This window comes from Ahaetulla prasina, chromosome 1 (genome assembly GCF_028640845.1).
Source record: "Ahaetulla prasina isolate Xishuangbanna chromosome 1, ASM2864084v1, whole genome shotgun sequence".
Taxonomy (NCBI): Eukaryota; Metazoa; Chordata; class Lepidosauria; order Squamata; family Colubridae; genus Ahaetulla; species Ahaetulla prasina.
Window position 1 is genome coordinate 16,011,785 of NC_080539.1, and position 20,957 is coordinate 16,032,741.

Here is a 20,957-nt window from a genome sequence, read left to right on the forward strand (position 1 = left end):
GCTGCTCCAACGCGGGATCGCTCTTCTTTCTCCTGCAGCCCGCAAGCCTCCGCAGACAAGACCCCGAAAACCGACGCGGGTGAGATATATATATATATATATGTATATTGCATCCTGGCTTGTCGTTTTGGGAACCGTGGTTCAAATGAGTCACTTAGGACCCCGGAGAGCTCTTCAGCTAGTGCAGACACAAAAGCTCGGTACCCACTGAGCATGTGCAAAACCGAAGCTTGCTTCTCTTAAGGCTGGGTTAGTTACTGATATAAACAGCTGGAGGTATTCAAAAGGCTGAGTTTCTAGAGACCCAGCAGAGCCGCCGGAATGGAGATGCGAGAGGATTACAGCTTCCGCGGGCTTCCGTCGGGCTGGCAGAAGAAGGATTAGCCAAGGGCACCCGAAAGATCTGCCTTTTCCCCCCACCGACGCTTGCATTCCAGTTTTGAGGCTGGTTTTGTCTTTCCTCCTTTCCTTCCTTCCTTCCTTCCTTCCTTCCTTCCTTCCTTCCTTCCTTCCTTCCTTCCTTTTTCCTTCCTTCCTTCCCTTCCTTTCCTACCTACCTACCCACCCCTGAAATGGTTTCAAGTAATAAAATATTTAGACAATGTGCTTCTTCTGCTCTATTTGAGTTGGAGGTTAAGCAAGGCAGAGGGGCGTATAGGCAAAGCTCCTATAGCTGTTTGTTTGGACTGCTTGAAGGAATTCATCCAGAGCTGTATAGAGCGACGGTGGTGAAATTGTGGTTAAAACAAAAACAAAAAACGGAAGGAAGGCTTCGCAGTTTATATGTCATCAGTTCAGTCTCCCAGGGCTGCTCCAACGCGGGATCGCTCTTCTTTCTCCTGCAGCCCGCAAGCCTCCGCAGACAAGACCCCGAAAACCGACGCGGGTGAGATATATATATATGTATATTGCATCCTGGCTTGTCGTTTTGGGAACCGTGGTTCAAATGAGTCACTTAGGACCCCGGAGAGCTCTTCAGCTAGTGCAGACACAAAAGCTCGGTACCCACTGAGCATGTGCAAAACCGAAGCTTGCTTCTCTTAAGGCTGGGTTAGTTACTGATATAAACAGCTGGAGGTATTCAAAAGGCTGAGTTTCTAGAGACCCAGCAGAGCCGCCGGAATGGAGATGCGAGAGGATTACAGCTTCCGCGGGCTTCCGTCGGGCTGGCAGAAGAAGGATTAGCCAAGGGCACCCGAAAGATCTGCCTTTTCCCCCCACCGACGCTTGCATTCCAGTTTTGAGGCTGGTTTTTGTCTTTCCTCGGCTTTCCCAGGGACTTTTCTCTCTGGCAGACTACGGAGTTTTGGAATATTGGTTTTTTCCCCCAGAGGTGAGTTTTTCTTTCTTTCTTTCTTTCCTTCCTTCTTGGCACATGGGGGGAAACCTACCTTGGCACACGTTCCCATCCTCCACTGTTTGACTCGGGACTGGAGAACTTTTTCGAGCTTTCTTCGCCAACCGTGTTTTTTCTCCCCCCGACTCCCAGCCTTAAGGGATTGCGTGTCGTCTTCTTTTTTTTTTTTTAAAAATATATTATTTAGCATTCTCAAGGAAGGATATAAAACCATCGGGGGTTACATTTCAATGGGGTAGTAGACGGACACGGGAGTTGTGGTTTAGGGGATAAGGGCTCACCCCCCTCGTATGTATGGCACCAAGGGGAGGTTTGGAAGGAAGGACCAGTTTGTATCTGGGTCTGTGTTGCCGAAAGAGATTGTCTGGGCAGGTTTCGAGGGGGGGGGGGAAACACACACACACACAACACACAAAGGTAGAATCTTCCAAGCACCCTTCTTAACGCACAAAAATATTTCCTAAGACTTTATAAATAGCATCTATCGCTTTTTTGGGGGGCTCGATTGCTGGAGGTTGTGGGGGGGGTGTCTTCTGGCATTTTGGGTGCTTTGCTTTCAGTGCTCAGGCCTCTTTCAAAGATGTGTTAGAAACGGTGTCCTCTCGGCTGGAGAGAGAGAGAGAGAGGGAGAGAGAGAGAGAGAGAGAGAGAGCGCGAGAGAGCTGCTTCTCTGAAATTGGTTTTATGCAAAGCTTTTTCTAGGGGTTCTGTCTTTAGGAGAGAAACTTATTCCTTCATCTCTGAAAAATCATATTGGTTTGCCGGGAAGTATTTTCCAGGCAGGAAGATCCAAAGTGAGAGGAGTATTTATTATTATTATTATTATTATTATTATTATTATTATTATTATTATTATTATTATTATTATTATTATTATTATTATTATTATTATTATTATTATTATTATTATTATTATTATTAAAGCTCCGTTTATCTTAAATTGGATAAGAATTCTTCGGCAGCTTTCCTTCCCCTTTTTAATGTTGATGTAAAAGACAGTAGAACACAGATTGTCATAAGTACACTGACACACACACACAAACACAAACACACACAAGCTCATTTCTATAAACCCATAAGGTTCAATCTTGTGCCAGCGTCTATTTTTCACACCCTAAATCTTCAAATGTTGTGATTGACTCACCACGGATCTCATGGTAAGACTGCAGGAAACAAGCCTATAGTTCTACTTTAAAGGAAGGGAGGAAGGAAGGAAGGGAAACATTTTCCCCTTCCACTTCAATCGGTCTCTTATCTTTATTTCTCCAGGGGTAACGGCAATGTTCTTGAAAGTAATTCCAAGAATATGGTTCCTTTTCCAAACCTCCGTTTTTTCCAATTAAACCTTGACTATGATGAATACAGAAATCTCAAATTGTTGCTGACTGTACTACCGACCAGTGCAGGTTCAGTTTGGTACAGTTTCTGTACAATACCATGTTTATTTACTGCTTTTCCCCATCTCCTTGGGCATCCTTGCAATTTCTTGCCTTTCTATGGTGGTATCTGCCTTCCTTCCACTGTTCTGCTCCACGTATTCTCCCTAGCCACCCCCCCATTGCCCTATGCCACTTTGGTATCTATTGGATGCCCTTTAAGTCATCAAGGCTTGCCCATTCATGCAGGTGAAGGTTAACTTCCGATCCTCAGGACAAGGAACAAGAGTGCAAATGAGCCACTTAGGTCATTAAACGGAGAGGCTGTTACCCAAGACAAATTGAAATCAAATTGGGTTTTTGTAGGGAGACCGTAGGTCCATCAATAACTATCCTTCTTAAAGGCTGTAGGACATTAAGGATGTAAAAGAAATAATTGCCTATTTCCTTTAGAACAGAAAGATACAGTCCACCAGTACAGTCTGAGTCATAGCACGGCTGGTGGAAATATACAGAATGTCCTCAAAACTTTTTATACAAAAACAACGTGTGTTTGAAAAAGGGGTAGGCGCACATCCTTCCCCACCCCCACCCCAGGAGGGGGAGAGGAAGCCAGGTGAGGGAGTCGTGATCGATGCTTGAGTAAAAAACAAACAGTTATGAAGAAACAGCGTGCCAAGCAGGGTGTATATTAGGTGAATATCTCTGTATATTGTCTACAAAGATATTTTGGGGAAATTGCATAGAAAAAGGTGACCCAATTTGATGTGCCTGTATGGGATAAGGGATCAGTACAGGTATAGATAGAGGCAGAAAAATAGAATCATAAGTAAATATACAAATTCTGACCCAGAATATATTTGCAATAAACCCAATGTTCCTATGTAAGGGGTCAAGAGTCAAAAAGGGAGCATGATCATATCCAAATGTGATTTGCAATAGGTGATCGAATAAGCAGTAGGTAATCATGTAGACCAATGTTTTTAAGATCACACTTGGAATACTTGATACAGTTTTTGTCACCATATTATTAAAAATGTGGAAATGCTGGAAAGAGTGCAGAAAAGAGCAACGAAGATGATTAGAGCAGGGGTCTCCAACCTTGGCAACTTTAAGACTTGTGAACTACAACTCCCAGCAAAGCTGGCTGAGGAACTCTGGGAGTTGAAGTCCACAAGTTTAAAGTTGCCAAGGTTGGAGACCCCTGGATTAGAGGGCTGGAGTCTAAAACATATGAAGAATGGTTGTAGTAACTGGATTTGGCTAGTTAGTGAAAAGAAGGACCAGGGGTGACATGATAGCAGTGTTCCAAAATTTGAGGGTTTGCCGCAAAGAAGAGCGGACCAATCGACAGATTCTCCAAAGTACCTGAAGGCGGGACAAGAAGCAATGAGTGGAAGCTGGTTTGAGAGGGAGCCCAACCTAGAACTAAGGAGAAATTTCCAGACAGTGAGAAGAATTAACTAGCACAACGGCTTGCCTTCAGAAATTGTAGGTGTTCCAACACTGGAGGCTTTTAAGAAGAGATTGAACAGCTACTTGTCTGACATGGTATGGGGTCTCCTACTTCAGCAGGGGGTTGGACTAGAAGACCTCTATGATCCCTCCCAACTCTGTTCTTCTGTTAATTTTCTATGGATGTTTGGGAGGGAATTCTCATTTTCAGCCCAGCTTTGAGGACCAGGCTTAAGCAACAGAAGAGGTCTGATTAGTATCCTCTTTGTAAGCAATGCAAAGAGATCTGGTTGACCACCATAAACACGAGAAAACTTGAATGTATGGTCTTTGGTATAATCCGTCTGGAGGATGCCACTTAAATTCAAGAACTAAAATATTTAGTCTGTCCATCTAAGCCTGTTTTTTTTTTTAAATCCTCCTTACATGTATTATACTGGCAAGCAGAATTTTTTTTATATGGCTGAGGAGAAGTAGGAGGAAGAGAATGATGAGTGACAAAGGAGAAGAAAGGCTCACAAAAGAGAAGATGAGGAAAAAACAAGGAGGTCCACTTTGAGAGGGCCAAAACTAGCAAAATGGCGGATGGAACCAAGGCAGTGAAAAGATGGACATTGGAAAAGGGTGGTACTTGCACAGTGATATTCTGTCCATTTTTTGGGGGGGGGGGGATAATTTTGACCCTCCCAATGTGGGTACTCCCAGACTCTGCTCAGAAGGAAATGTTGACAAAAATTGACAAAATCCATTACTCTTTCTTTTTTTTACTGTTGACTCTAGACCAGGTGTTGTCTCCACCCTTGGCAACTTTAAGACTTGTGAACTTCAATTCCCAGAGTTCCTGTCTTGAAGTCCACAGTTTTGCTGGCTGAGGAATTCTGGGAGTTGAAGTCCACACGTTTTAAAGTTGCTAAGGTTGGAGACCCCTGCTCTAGACTCAACTTACGCTCCGCCCACCATTGACATATAAGTTGGGTTTGAGGGAATGTGCTTGGGAAATATGTATGTATGTATATGTATATATTTGTTTTCGTAGATTTTCATGGGTATAGGTATGTAGGTCTTGACATATTCGGGTCTAAGGTTGAGAGTATTTTGGCAACGTTTTGGCAAGATCTCACACATCATCTTCAGGCTGGTGCTTACGGCTTCGTGCTTGTGCGAGCAAAGCGTGGTTGGAGCTGCCGTCTCTCTATAAATACTGGTGGGGAGGTGGGGAGTGCTGGCTTTGTTGCTGTAAGCGGGTTGGTTGGCTGTGTTGTTACATCTTGATTGGTTGGTGGAGTTGATGTTTGCAAATTAGTCGGCTGTTTCGTAGCATCCTGTGTGGGTGTGGTCCCAGTTGTGTGCCCATTAGTCTAATGGGCTAATATATATATATATATATTAATCTCTGTTTTATGCACTTGTTTCAATGTAGAAAAAAATTATACTCAAAAACATAGTGTTCTTTTTTTTGAAACTAAGGACAACAACTTAAGATAGAAGCTTAGTTTGAAGCTGGATGAGAGCAACAGGCTAGACAGAATAATTCCACGAATGAAGGCAAATATACGTGTCCCAGGATAATGAAGTGAGATCGAATTTGGGTTGGTCACCGGGACCAGAGAGAAAGTGGATTACAGATAGTCCTCAACTTATAACAGTTCGCTTAATGACCATTCAAAGTTACAACGGCACTGACAAATGTGACTTATGCCCATTTTTCAAAGTTACGACCTTTGCAGCATCCCTACGATTATGTGGTCAAAATTTGGATGCTTGGAAATTGGTTCATATTTATGACCGTTGCTGTATCCCAAGGTCAGGTGATCCCCTTTGGTGACCTTATGACAAGCAAAGTCAATGGGGAAGCCAGATTCACTTAACAACTGGCTTACAACTGTAGTGATTCACTTAACAACTGTAGCAAGAAAGGTCGTAAAATGGGGCTTACTAATTTATCAACTGTAATGATTCACTTAAGAGCTATGATAAGAAAGGTCGTAAAATGGGGCAAAACTCACTTAACAAATGTCTCACTTAAGAACACAGATTTTGGGCTCAATTGTGGTCATAAGTCGAGGACTACCTGCATTTATTTATTAGATTTATTAGATTTATTTATTAGAGTTTACCAGGCCTGCCTTCTACTCTTCTTTAATTCTGGTTTAGTTTCTTCTTTGCAACCTGCAGAGGTTTCTGCAACTCTCTTCTAATCTTATTCACTTGTATCTTTCCCTTTCCGTGCTACTGATGTTCATAAAATACATTCAAATAAAATAAATATTGCTCTTGCCCATCAGATAAAAGCAAAATTGACGCCACTGTAATTTGATTTGCTTAAGAAGAAAGAGAGCTGGTTTTTTTAAAGTCGAGCATTTGGTTTCTTTGTCCATTGCTGAAGCATTATGTATGCCTCAGTCACATTCAGTCAGGGGAGCCAGCTTGGTGCAGTCATGAAATGTACCAACTTAGCAACTGGGAGGTTGTGAGTTCTAGTCGTGTGTTAGACAAAAAGCCAGTCGGGAAGAAATGATGGGGGGAAAAAAAATCACATTCTGCCTAGAAAGTTGCAGAAACCTCTCCATGTAATCATCAAGTGTCAAGACTACAGACAGTCCTTGGCTTGCAACCAGGGGTGCTATTCAGCAGGTTCTGACAGGTTCTGGAGAACCAGTAGCGGAAATTTTGAGTAGCTCAGAGAACTGGCAAATTCCACCTCTGGCTGGCCCCAGAATAGGGTGGGAATGGAGATTTTGCAATATCCTTCCCCCAGGAATGGGGAGGGAATGGGGATTTTGCAGTATCCTTCCTGTGCCACGCCCACCAAGCCACGCCCACCAAGCCACACCGTGTCCACCAAGCCACCCCCACAGAACCGGTAGTAAAAAAAAAAAATGGAATTCCACCACTGCTTGCAATCAAGTCATTTAATGACTGTTCAGAGTTAAGATAGTCTTTAAAAAGCTACTGATGGCCCACCCTTGAAGTTACGACTGCTTACCGCCTCCCTATAGTCACGTGATTACATTTTGGACACTTGGCTCATACTTGTGATCAGTTGTAGCATCCACCAGACATGTAACTTCTATATATGACCAGGGGATTGGCTTAAGAACCACGGTGACTTTTTCTGATATGGTAAAAACAGTGCTGAAATTGAGTCCGGTCATGTGGTGTCTCAACTTACGACAGCAATGACTTGCAACAGAAATTATGGTCCAGTTGTGGTTGTAAATCGAGGACAATCTGTAACGTTAAGGCACCAAAACGAATAAGGGCATTATGATGTTCAATCGAGATAAAACTAAAGCAACTAAAAACTGTGTGGCGAATCATCCAGAAATCTGGGATGGGATTTGAGGGCTAATTTAGCTCTGTTCTAGAGATTTGAACTTTCAGACATACCACATCGATGTCAGTGTACTCAGGTAAACCAGACAGGAAACATGATTAGATGAGCTAATTCTACTTTCTTGTGAGGTTACACTAACGAAGTCCTTTAAGTCTGAAAGTACAAATGTCCCACTGTTTCCTTTAAAGGTAAAGGTTCCCCTTGCACATACGTGCTAGTCGTTCCCGACTCTAGGGTGCGGTGCTCATCTCCGTTTCAAAGCCGAAGAGCCAGTGCTGTCCGAAGACGTCTCTGTGGTCATGTGGCCGGCATGACTCAATGCCAAAGGCGCACGGAACGTTGTTACCTTCCCACCAAAGGTGGTCCCTATTTTTCTACTTGCATATTTTACGTGCTTTCGAAACTGCTAGGTTGGCAGAAGCTGGGACGAGTAATGGGAGCTCACCCCATTATGCGGCCCTAGGGATTTGAACCACTGAACTGCGACCTTTCGAGCAACAAGCTCAGTGTCTTAGCCAGTGAGCCATCACGTCCCTCCTTTACAGCCTGAGAAATTAAGGAGAGTCGTTTCTCAATCTCTTTGTTCATCCATTATGCAGCTCGTGCTTGACACCCCTGGTTTAACATATTCAAGATAGAAAATTTCCCATCTGATAATTCCTACTGCCCACTCACATTCTCCTTAGGGTATCAGAAGAATCTGAATTTAACCATCCTGACTGATGCTGAACTCAAATCAGAGATTTCTTCAAACTCCTCCCCCCCCAACTTCCCACAAAGAGGCTTCTGTTTGTTGTGACCTAGGCCCGAGTAGTTATTATGAGACACAATCAGTCCTAAACAAACATAGTTTATTAGAAAAGCTGAGAATTACTTCATTCTCAGCTTTAGTCCAAATTAATTCCAAAACAAATCCTTCAGAAAAAGTTCTTCGGCCTTATCACAAACCTTTGTCTTCTTTGGCACCCTGCCAAAGGCTTTTCTTGGCAAAGCCTCACGAAGTTCAGAAACAAGAGACACTGACTAAAAACCAATGTAGCAACGTTGCTTTCCTACAAAGAGCCCAAGAGCCGTTGCTGCTCTTTTAAGCCTTATGGGAGTTGCCAATCATCTCCTGGCCTTACTCCCGAGTCATCCCTTTTGCTTTAGCTGCTCTTGTCTTCTTTTATTTATTTATTTATTTATTTATTTATTTATTTATTTATTTATCAAACTTCTATACCGCCCTTCTCCCGAAGGACTCAGGGCAGTGTACAGCCTCCATTTAAAACAATTAATATACATATTAAAATAACAATTAAAAAACTTATTCAATAAAAGGCCAAATTAAAACCGTCGATTGACCATAAAAATACCCAATAAAATTACCATTAAAAGTTTAAAATTTAAATTTAAAATTTAAAAATCAGGCCAGTCCCGCTTGTATAAATAAATAAGTTTTCAGTTCCCGGCGGAAGGTCCGAAGGTCAGGCAATTGGCGTAAACCGGGGGGAAGTTCGTTCCAGAGAGTAGGTGCTCCCACAGAGAAGGACCTTCCCCTGGGGGCCGCCAGCCGACACTGCTTGGCGGACGGCACCCTGAGAAAACCCTCTCTGTGAGAGCGTACGGGTCGGTGGGAGGCATGTGGAAACAGCAGGCGGTCCCGTAAGTACCCGGGCCCTAAGCCATGGAGCGCTTTGAAGGTGGTAACCAACCAGGCGGCGGGAAAGACCCCCTCCATCAAAGAAGCATTTATAATACCCCGGAGCCAGCCTCGTGTCACATCCTGAGTGGCCAGCACCAGCCAGGAGGGGCACGGGTCCAGTAAACATGTAGTGGCATGCAGCCTCCCCAGCAACCTGTCCATGTCCTCGGGAGCCACAGAATCAAACTCATCCCAAACCACATCAACAAGACGAGCCTCAGTCATCTCATCTGGATCATCGCAATCTTGGTCCAAGCTATCCCGAAGCTGAGCGATTTTATCGTATAGATAACCGCTAAACTCCTCGGCACGTCCCTGTAAGGGGTCATGCCGTTCTTCCTGATGAAGAAGGGAACGGGACACCCGAAACAGGGCGGCGGGGTGGTTATCTGCCGACGCAATGAGGGAGGAGGCGTAAGAACGCCTCGCCACCCTCAGTGCCACTAGGTAGGTCTTTGAAAAAGACCTAACTAGTGTCCGATCAACCGGGCGGCTGGACCTCCAGGCACTCTCTAGGCGTCTTCTCCGGCGTTTCATCTCTCTCAGCTCCTCAGAGAACCAAGGAGCTAATCGAGATCTGCGCCGGGTCAGAGGCCGCAAAGGCACGACACGGTCCAAAGCCCCAGCCGCGGCCTGTTCCCAGGCCGCGACTAGTTCTTCGGTCGTGCCGTGGGTAAGATCCTCAGGGAACGGCCCAAGCTCCGTCTGGAACCTCTCAGGGTCCATCAGGCGCCTGGGACGGAACCAACGCATTGGTTCCGTCTCCCTGCAGTGGTGAGTAGCGGTCTGAAAGTCTAGGCGGAGGAGAAAATGATCTGACCATGACACCGGTATTGTCACTAAATCTCTTACTACCAGATCATTAAACCACTGTCCAGAGATATAAATCAGGTCCAGCGCGGATCCCCCCGTGTGAGTAGGACCATCAGTTACTTGAATCAGGTCCAAGGCCGTCATGGAAGCCTGGAACTCCTGAACCACTGTTGATGACAAGCCAGCCGATGGCAGATTGAAATCACCCATGACCAAAAGTCTGGGGATCTCAACAGCCACCCCGGCAAGCACCTCCAGTAGCTCAGGCAGGGCTGTAGTCACGTAGCAAGGAGCCAGGTACGCGATCAGCAAACCCATCTGATTCTTATGGCCCCACTTCACAAGAAGGGATTCACAGCCGGCTATCTGAGGAACAGTGGTCTCTCTCGGCTCCAGACCCTCTTTCATTACAACCGCCACCCCTCCACCCCTACCCTGGGCCCTCGGTTGATGGAATGCTCGGAAACCTGGCGGGCACAGTTCAACTAGGGGCACCCCCCCTTCTGCACCCAACCAGGTCTCCGTAATGCCCATAAAGTCCGTGGATTCCCCCTGGATAAGATCGCAAATCAGGGGGGCCTTGTTAACCACGGACCGGGCGTTGCACAACATCAACCGGAGGCCCGGGCTCTGAGGATCCTGACCTTCCGGGGAACGGGGAAAGACTGGGGGGCCGGAGCACGCGATCGCTTTTAAACAGCGAACACGTGCTCCCAACGAACGATATGGCCCCTTGCTTCCGCCATATCTGCCCCTCCCACTTACCGTACAGATGGAGCCAACTTCCAATTCTGGAACGTACCCCTCACCCCCCTCCCTCGGACCTGATGAAAAAACGCCGTGAACTGGGACTGGGACTGAACCAACCCTCCCCGACGGGATCTCCCCCCCTCCCGTCACTTCCCTCCCCTCCTTTAAAAAACCCTTATTAAAAAACCTATGTACAAAACCCCATAAATTCTTCTTCCTCGCATGCCACCTCTCCGGGTCCCAAGACCCCTCGTTAAGGCCGGCCCTCGATAACCCAGATGGCCATTCCTGCGAGGCGGGGGAACCTCGCAGTTGAAGAAGTTCGGCAGCCGTATATTTCTGGCAGCTCTTCGCATGCGTGCACTAGAAACAGGCTCCTCCTGTTCCTCTGCCTCTCTGCTGTCCACCTTTGGAGGCTCCGGAGTCTGCGCATCGCTCCTAGATGGTCCTGGCCCCATCTCTGCCTGTGACGTAGAGCCCTCATCTGGGCCTTCCCCAGAGTCCAGGACTGGCCCATGATCCTCCCCAGCCTCCTCACTGTCCAACTCCGCTGCTAGCTCCACTGGCTGCTGGTGGACCACAACATGTTTTCTATGTCTCAGCATGCTTAAGGATTTCTTTAGAATTTCCCTTGGGGATGTCTTTGAGTGTATTGGATTGTTAGACATGGCGAGTGTGCTACTGGTGGTGACATCTCTTCTGCGGCATATCATTCCATTGATCTACAGCTTTCATAGTTTCCCTGACATTCCTGAATATGATTAAAGGCTTCTGGGAAGATGCCTCTCTAGAGGTGTATCATCGTGGTTGAAGGAAATGTAGAAAGCCAACTTAGCTGTCATTCACTGGAAAGAAGACTGCACAATGGCAAACAAGGCAATTGCACAAATAACCTTGGCCATCTTGTCCAGGGGTGGGATTCAGCCAGTTTGGGACTGTATGGGCGAACTGGTTGTTAAATTGCTGGCTGGCCCCGCCCCTTCCCGCTTTGCCCCTTCCAGGAGTCCCCACATGCCCCGTTTTGGCTCCCATGTAAGTGCAGGGAAGCCTATTAGGCCCAAAATGGGGCATGGGGTGTGGATGGTGTGCCATCCACACCCTCACACTCCGTGGTCCTTTTTTGTTCCCAGGAGGCTGCAGGGAGGCCTATTGGGCCCAAATTGTGGCACGGGGGTGGTACGGCATGACCCCTGCCACGGCACGTTTTTGCTCCCAGGAGGCTACAGGGAGGCCTACTAGGCCGAAAATGGGGCACGTGTGTGTGTGTGTGCGGTGTGGCTCCCTGCAGGTTATTTTTGCTCCCAGGGGTGCAGGAGGCTGAATGCTGCCTGTCACATGCCTCTGGCCGTGCCCACCATGGCCACGCCCACCCAGCCGGTCATTAGGACAGAGAACTGGTTGTTAAATTATTTGAACCCCACCACTGATCGTGTCATTATGTAAGTGCAAGAATACAAGTTTCCTTCCATGATGAATTCCCCATCTTGTTCTTTTTGGAAAGAAATATTGAACTTAAATTCTGCTTCATTAAACTAAAGGAGAGCAGACAGCAAATATAAATGCAAGAGAAATTTTTGCCGCCTTCTCCTCCTCTGAGTTTGGCATAAGAGATAAAGTCCTCATGGTAACCATAACTTTATGAGAGCCAGTGGTTCAGGGCTAGAAATGGACTAGAAACTGGGAGACTGCGAGTTCTAGCCCTGTCTTAGACACAAAACAAACTGGGTGACTTTGGGCTATTCTATAGTTACCAGACGTCCCGCTTTTGGCGGGACAGTCCCACTTTTTAATAATTTGTCCCACGTCCCGTGGCAATTCCAAAAAATTTTTTTTTGTTTCACTCCCATTCTGGAAATGGGAGGCAGCAATGCAAGAGGAGGAGGCGGAGAAGGGGGAGTGGTGGAGAAGGGGACGCGAGAGGGAGGAGAGACGCTGCTTATCTTCATCCGAGAGGAAGAGAAGAGCGAGAGGAGAGCCGAGGAGAGCCGAACCTTCCTGAAAGAGCCGAGAGGAGAGCCGAGAAGCAGCAGCCGGTCCTCCTCCTTCAGGCAGGTGGCAAGACTCAGCGCGCATGCGCAGCGCCCCCCTCCTCCCGGTCAATGGTGTCCAGCTTTGCCATCGCTGAAATCTGGTCACTTTAGCTATTCATTCTCTCTCAATCCAAGAAAGAGGACAATATCGAACCACTTCCAAAATCTTGCCAAGAAAACTAGAGACTACTTCAGATAGTCACCAGGAGTCAACATTAATTTGAAGGTGTGCATATGTGCACATGAATGCATGTATGCACACATGTGGGCATACGCACACATAGCAAAATCCATGTAAGGCCATGTAAAATCCATGTAAAATCTACGTGCAGGCCCTGTAAGCCTGTAATCAATCGCCTTTGATCTGTTTGTCTTCCATATTTTATTTTATTTTTTTATTTATTTGTCGAGGACATATTAGATAATATATGTAAGTATAGGCATCAATTGAATACATAAAATAAATACAATTAAAGGGAACATTAGGACAGGGAAGGTAGGAACGCTGGTGCTCGTATGCACTCCCCTTACAGACCTCTTAGGAATGGGGTGAGGTCAACAGTAGACAGTCTTAGGTTAAAATTTTGGGGGTTTTGGGATGAAACCACCGAGTCAGGTAGTGCATTCCAGGCATTGACCATGCCCTCTGCAAGTGCAATCTGGCATTTAGCAGATTTAGAACTTCGCTATCTAGATCAGTCTCAAAAGTGCTTTTACAGGAGGCAACTGGACTTTCTTGGATTTTTTCTTTTGAAGACAATTCACTTCTCATCTAAGAAGCTTCTTCAGCTCTGACAGGATAATGGGGAATGGAAGGATTTATATTCCTTGCAGACCTTTTAGCTGGTAGTTGAAGCACTTGGAGGTTTATTTGTGTCCTCATGGTCACCTGAGTGGTGCTCCTGGTGTACACTGAGAGCATATGCACCAAGACAAATTCCTTGTGTGTCCAATCACACTTGGCCAATAAAAAATTCTATTCTATTCTATTCTATAGTCTGCAATTTTTTTTGTCTGGAAATCCATTCCTACTCTCACACCATTCATCCCAAGTTATATAGCTAAAAATCTGTAGAGATTCTCAAGCATCCAGGTCATGGTTTGTCCCAAAGGTGCTTTTTCAGGAGGCAACTGGACTTTCTTGGTTTTTTTTTCTTTTTTCTTTAAGAAAAAAACAGAAAGTCCAGTTGCCTCCTGAAAAAGCATCTTTAGGACAACCATGACCTGGATGACTGAGAATCTCTACAGACATTTATCTAGATCAGCGTTTCCCAATATCAGCAACTTTAACATGTGCAGACCGTTAAATCCGAGAATTCTCTAGCCAACGTGTTGGGAATTGAAGTCCACACATCTTAAAATTTGCTGAGGTTGTGAAACGATGATCTAGACATTTAAAACAAGGAAAAACAAATCAATCCCTTCTGCCTCAAGTGACTTCCCTTGACAGCCATTTCCCACTGCTTTTATTGACCAGTCATTAAAACAAGTTTGGGTGATATATCACTCGTCCTAAAAAAGAAGTAAAATAAGTCATCGCAATTTCTACTGGAAAAATCAGAGACAGAAACTCCACAATATATAGGAGAAACCTTTTTGTCAATCCCATTTCGTTAGAAACACGCTGGGTTATCAAAATGTTGTCATTCCTCAATGTGATGATTTCTGAACGTGATGCAAAAATGTATATATTTTAAACGTGACCAAAATGATAAAAAATAATGGCCCATGATTGTTACCATTCCTGGTAGACAGGGAATAGGTTTTGTTACCCATACCCACATCTCTGACATTAATACTATCGAACCCGTCCAGAAATATTTTACTAGAAGAGTTCTTCGCTCCTCCGAAAACAACAAAATACCTTATACCACCAGGCTTGAAATCCTGGGATTAGAAAATTTAGAACTCCGCCGACTCCGACATGATCTGTGTTTAACACACAAAATCATCTATTGTAATATCCTTCCTGTAAAAGATTATTTCAGCTTCAATCGCAACAATACAAGAGCAAACAATAGATTCAAACTTAATGCATGTCCTTATTTGTCCTCTTTGACATCTGGACATCCGTTGGAGGATCCATCTTTTAATGTCTTACCATCTGGGATGTTACCATCTTAGCACCCTCACCGATTCGTACTTTTCTATGCGTTACGCTGCACAGGAACTCTTGCGCCTGCGAGGTGCCCCCGCCTCGCAGGAATGGCCCGCCTCATTACCAAGGGCCGGCCTCAATGACGGGTCTTGGGACCCACAGAGGTGGCATGCGAAGAGAAAGAGCCTTTGGGGTTTTTTAGACAGGGCATTTTTAAGGGGTGGGAGGGTTAGGGCGGGCGATGGGGGTAGCCCGGCGGGAGGGAAACCAGTTCCAGCGCATGCTCGTGGCGACTATCAAATGGGTTCGGAGGTTATGGGGGGGGAGTGTGTTCCTTTGTGTGAGGGTGAGTCTATTTGCACGGTAAGTGGGAGGGGCAGATATGGTGGAAGGGGGATCGTATCGACATAGGGGGCCACGCGTTCGATGTATGCAGGCGATCGCGTGCCCCGATCCCCCTGACTTTACCCGTTCCCCGGATGGTCAAGACCCTCAGAGCCTGGGCCTTCGTTTGATGTTATGCAACGCACGGTCCATGGCCAATAAGGCCCCCCTAATACATGATCTGATTCAGGGGTGCAGCGGATATTATAGGCGTTACGGAGACCTGGTTGGGCACTGAAGGGGTGTGCCCTGGTTGAGATGTGCCCACGGGTTTCCGTGCATTCCATCAGCCGAGGCCCAGGGTAGGGGTGGAGGGTGGCGGTTGCTATCAAAGAGAGTCTAGAGCCGAGGAGACCACTGTACCTCAGATTGCGGGTGTGAATCCCTCTTTGTGAGGTGGGGTCATAGATGTCAGATGGGCTTGCTGGTGGCGTACCTGGCTCCTTGCTGCGTGACAGCTGCCCTGCCCGAGCTCCTAGAGGTGCTTGCGGGGTGGCAGTGGAGACCCCCAGACTTTTAGTCATGGGGGACTTTAACCTGCCATCTGCCGGCTCGTCATCGACGGTAGCTCGGGAGTTCTTGGCTTCCATGACGGCCTTGGACCTGACTCAAGTAGTGGATGGCCCCACTCACATCGGGGGAGGCACACTGGACCTGATTTTTGTCTCTGGTCAGTGGTTGAGAGATCTGGACTTAAAGGAAATAGTCATTGAACCTTTGTCATGGTCAGATCACTCTCTCCTTCGCCTGGACTTTCTGACCGCTACCCAACACCGCAGGGAGACGGAACCATTACGTTGGTACCGTCCCAGGCGCCTGATGGACCCAGAGAGGTTCCGGACGGAGCTTGGGCCACTTCCTGAGGGTCTGGCTCACGGCACGGCAGAGGAACTAGCTGCAGCCTGGGAACGGGCTGCGGCTGGGGCTTTAGACCGTGTCGTGCCTTTGCGGCCTCTGACCCGGCGCAGATCCCAACCGGCTCCTTGGTTCTCCGAGGAGCTGAGGGGGATGAAACGCCAGAGAAGACGCCTAGAGAGTTCCTGGAGGTCCAGCCGTTCAGAGGCTGATCGGACACTAGTTAGATCCTATACTAGGACCTACCTAGTGGCACTGAGGGAAGCGAGGCGTTGCTACGCCTCCTCCCTCATTGCGTCGGCAGATAACTGCCCAGCTGCCCTGTTTCGGGTGACCCGCTCCCTCCTTCGCCAGGGGGAGCGGGATGACCCGTTGCAGGGACGTGCTGAGGAGTTTAACGGTTATCTATACGATAAAATCGTTCAGCTTAGGGACGGTCTGGACCAAAATTGTGGCGATTCGGACGAGGCATCTGAGGGCGGTCTTGGTGATGTTGTTTGGGATGAGTTTGACCCTGTGACTCCCGAGGACATGGACAGGTTGCTGGGTAGATTGAATGCCACCACGTGTTTACTGGACCCGTGCCCCTCCTGGCTGGTGCTGGCCACTCAGGAGGTGACACGAGGCTGGCTCAGGGGATTACAGTGCTTCCTTGTTGGAGGGAGTCTTTCCGGCCGCCTTGAAAGAGGCGGTGGTGAGGCCCCTCCTCAAGAAGCCTTCCCTGGACCCGGCTGTTTTAGGTAATTATCGTCCGGTCTCCAACCTTCGCTTCGCGGCGAAGGTTGTAGAGAGTATGGTGGCATATCAGTTCCCCCTGCACCTGGAGGAAACTGTCTATCTGGACCCGTTCCAGTCCGGCTTCCGGCCCGGTTACAGCACTGAGACGGCTTTGGTCGCGTTGGTGGATGATCTCTGGAGGGCCAGGGATAGGGGTTATTCCTCTGCCCTGGTCCTATTAGACCTCTCAGCGGCTTTCGATACCATCGACCATGGTATCCTGCTGCGCCGGTTGGAGGGATTGGGAGTGGGAGGCACCGTTTATCGGTGGTTCTCCTCCTATCTCTCCGACCGGTCGCAGACGGTGTTGACGGGGGGGCAGAGGTCGACCCCGCAGCGCCTCACTTGTGGGGTGCCGCAGGGGTCGATTCTCTCGCCCCTTCTGTTCAACATCTATATGAAGCCGCTGGGTGAGATCATCAGTGGCTTCGGTGTGAGGTACCAGCTGTACGCTGATGACACCCAGCTGTACTTTCCCACCCCGGGCCACCCCAATGAAGCTATCGAAGTGCTGTCCCGGTGTTTGGAAGCCGTACGGGTCTGGATGGGGAGAAACAGGCTCAAGCTCAATCCCTCCAAGACGGAGTGGCTGTGGATGCCGGCATCCCGGTACAGTCAGCTGAGTCCGCGGCTGACTGTCGGGAGCGAGTCATTGGCCCCGATGGAGAGGGTGCGCAATTTGGGCGTTCTCCTGGATGAACGGCTATCTTTTGAAGACCATTTGACGGCTGTCTCCAGGAGAGCTTTCCACCAGGTTCGCCTGGTGCGCCAGTTGCGCCCCTTTCTAGACCGGGATGCCTTGTGCACAGTCACTCACGCCCTTGTGACGTCTCGTCTGGACTACTGCAATGCTCTCTACATGGGGCTCCCCTTGAGGGGCATCCGGAGGCTGCAGTTAGTCAGAATGCAGCTGCGCTGGTGATAGAGGAGCCCTCGTGGCTCCCGAGTGACACCGATCCTGCGCAGGCTGCACTGGCTACCTGTGGCCTTCCGGGTGCGCTTCAAGGTGTTGGTGAACGTCTTTAAAGCGCTCCATGGCATAGGGCCGGGTTACTTACGGGACCGCCTGCTGCTACCGAATACCTCTCACCGACCCGTGCGCTCTCACAGAGAGGGACTCCTCAGGGTGCCGTCGGCGCGACAGTGTCGTCTGGCGACACCCAGGGGAAGGGCCTTCTCTGGGGTGGCTGCCGCCCTCTGGAAAGAACTCCCCAGGACTTTGTCAACTTCCGGACCTCCAGACCTTTCATGAGCTTAAAACCCACTTATTCATCTGCGCTGGACTGGGTTAGTTTTTAAGTTTATGGGTTTTTTAATGGGTTTTAGTCCTAAATTTTAATTGAGGCCAATTTAATAAGTTTTTTAATTGTATTTTAATTGTATTTATAGTGTATTGTGTATTTTTTACTTGGCTGTGAACCGCCCTGAGTCCTTCCGGAGAAGGGCGGTATACAAATTTAAATAATAAATAAATAAATAAATAAAATGTCAACCGCTTCAAACTTGATTGCAGAAAATATGACTTCTGTAACAGAGTTGTTAATGCTTGGAACTCATTACCTGACTCTATAGTCTCTACTCAAAACCCCAAAATCTTCAACCAAAAATTGTCTACTATTGACCTCCCCATTCCTAAGATGACTATAAGGAGCATGCATAAGAGCACAAAAGTGCCTACCGTTCCTGTCCTATTGTTCACTTCATTATAGTATTATATGCATACTTTTACTTATACTTTTACTTATATATACTTTTTCTCTCATGTTTTTGTTTATGTTGATGATTGTATATACTGTTGTGACAAAATGAAATAATAATAATAAAAAAAACTAAATAACTTCTTCTGTGTTATTCAGCGCTGGAGATATTGCCATAATCAGATAACAAAATGTCTGCAAGCAAGCAACCAAGTCCGGAAAGCAACAAGGACTCCACAAGGCTAGAATCTACCTAGCATTTTAAAAATGTTCAATTTAGCCTGAATCTCACTATTTACTCTCTTTGAATAATGAAATGCCTCATTCATTCACAGGATGGACTGTAGGATTCTTCTCCAAGGCCTTTCTGCCTTTGCAGAGTTTCCTGGGTTGATCATGTGACCAAACAACCTCGCAGGCGGCGCATGAATCTATTTATCCTTAAAGAAGAGAAAAGATTGAGGAATATTTTGTTCGTTTGAAGAAATAAAATGCGAAAGTAAAATCCCCATTGCCTGTGAACATTTAAGTTTCCCCCCCCCCCCCCCGTGAAGTCCTTCGTGCTCTCTGAGCTTGGTTGTTCACATGCAGACATTTAAACAGCAGTGGGTTTCACGTTTTGTTGCTACCAATTTGCCGTGCACGCTCGCTTCGCGCGCACCTTCCCCGCATGTACCCGGCCTTCTGTGCATGTGGTTTGCTCACGTGTGTGCCTTCTGCTTCAAAACCACGCCTAAATAGAACGGCATAGAGCCAGGGCAGGTGGGTGGCCCACCCGCGATTTCTGCTACCAGTTCTCCCAAACTGGTACAAACCGGCTGAATACCACCTCTGCCTGATCAGGTAACATCATCAGTGCTAACGAGTGTGATGTTTGCTCCCAGGTAATATACAATAGTTTACCCTGCTGCTGTGTGTGGTTTTTTCCCTAGGTGATTCCTTGATTAAAGGTAAGGGTAAAGGTTCCCCTCGCACATACGTGCTAGTCGTTCCGGACTCTAGGGGGCAGTGCTCATCTCCATTTCAAAGCCGAAGAGCCAGTGCTGTCCGAAGATGTCTCCGTGGTCATGTGGCCGGCATGACTAAATGCTGAACGTGCACGGAACGCTGTTACCTTCCCACCAAAGGTGGTCCCTATTTTTTCTACTTGCATTTTTACGTGCTTTCGAAACTGCTAGGTTGGCAGAAGCTGGGACAAGTAATGGGAGTTCAGGGGCTAGGACGTTGAGCTTGTCGATCGAAAGATCGGCAGCTCAGTGGTTTGAATCCCTAGTGCTGCCGTGTAATGGGGTGATTCCTTGATTAGGCTATTGTTTTCTGCTTGACTGTCTGCTTGCAAACACCTGCATTTTTTTTTTTTTTTTGCATTTATATCCCGCCCTTCTCCGAAGACTCAGGGCGGCTTACACTATGTCAAGCAATAGTCTTCATCCATTTGTATACTATATACAAAGTCAACTTATTGCCCCCCCCAACAATCTGGGTCCTCATTTTACCTACCTTATAAAGGATGGAAGGCTGAGTCAACCTTGGGCCTGGTGGGATTTGAACCTGCAATATTGCAAGCAGTTGCAGTTAATAATAGGCTGCATTAGCCCGTTGCGCCACCAGAGGCCCTTATATAAACGGGAAGCAAACATTTCACTTACTAGCACTGATGATGTTACCCAGTGTTGGAAGAAATATCCAGGTCCAGTTCCAAGCTGGGAGAAAGGCACTAGAGACAACATGGAGGCTGATTGGAAAGAGAGTTTCATTTATTGATGTAGCAGAAGCATGTAAGTGGTTCTGACCACATGGAGTTGAGAATGGGGGGTATTTACACCTTCTCTTGGGCTTTGCACTTGAACGTCCTGTTCCTGAACATGTATTCTATTGGTTCTTGTAGGGGTCATAGCTGGCTCTGTAGGTTGTCTGAGCTAGGTTTGGTTGAAGTTTGGTCTGCGGATGCAATGAAGGGGCTTGTTGGTCAATTCCTATTGTGCCCGAGGGCTAATCCTACCTTTGTTCAGACCTTGCTGCAGGGAATTTGCTGATGAATAGATCTAGAGCTCTTTATTTCTTAAGTGGTGACATCTGCTGAGGGTTATTAAGGAAGGTGGGGGCTGCTTTCCAAGAGCATGTTTCTCCAATTCTCATCCAGAGAAATATAATTTTCTGCCTTTTTTATATTTCTCAAAATATTTTGTTCTTCTAGGAGAAGGGGTGGGCGGGCTAACTTTCTACACTAGTCTGGCAATGAAATGTTTGCAAGCAAACAACCAAGCTTAGAGACCAACAAGGACTCCACAGCTGAATTATGAACTACAAATATTCCCTTCTAAGTTTTTTGTTTGTTTGTTTT

General features: G+C 47.0%; 1 protein-coding gene across 2 annotated transcripts in view; it reads left to right on the top strand.

Annotated features, from left to right (window-relative positions):
* The first annotated feature begins 1,015 nt into the window (after positions 1-1,015).
* WSCD1 (WSC domain containing 1) overlaps positions 1,016-20,957 on the top strand; it is a 95,289-nt gene continuing 75,347 nt past the window's right edge. For both annotated transcript variants that reach the window (XM_058164278.1, XM_058164276.1), the window contains exon 1: positions 1,016-1,333. The gene's annotated coding sequence lies outside the window, so the exon portion shown is untranslated. The remainder of the gene's footprint in view (positions 1,334-20,957) is intronic.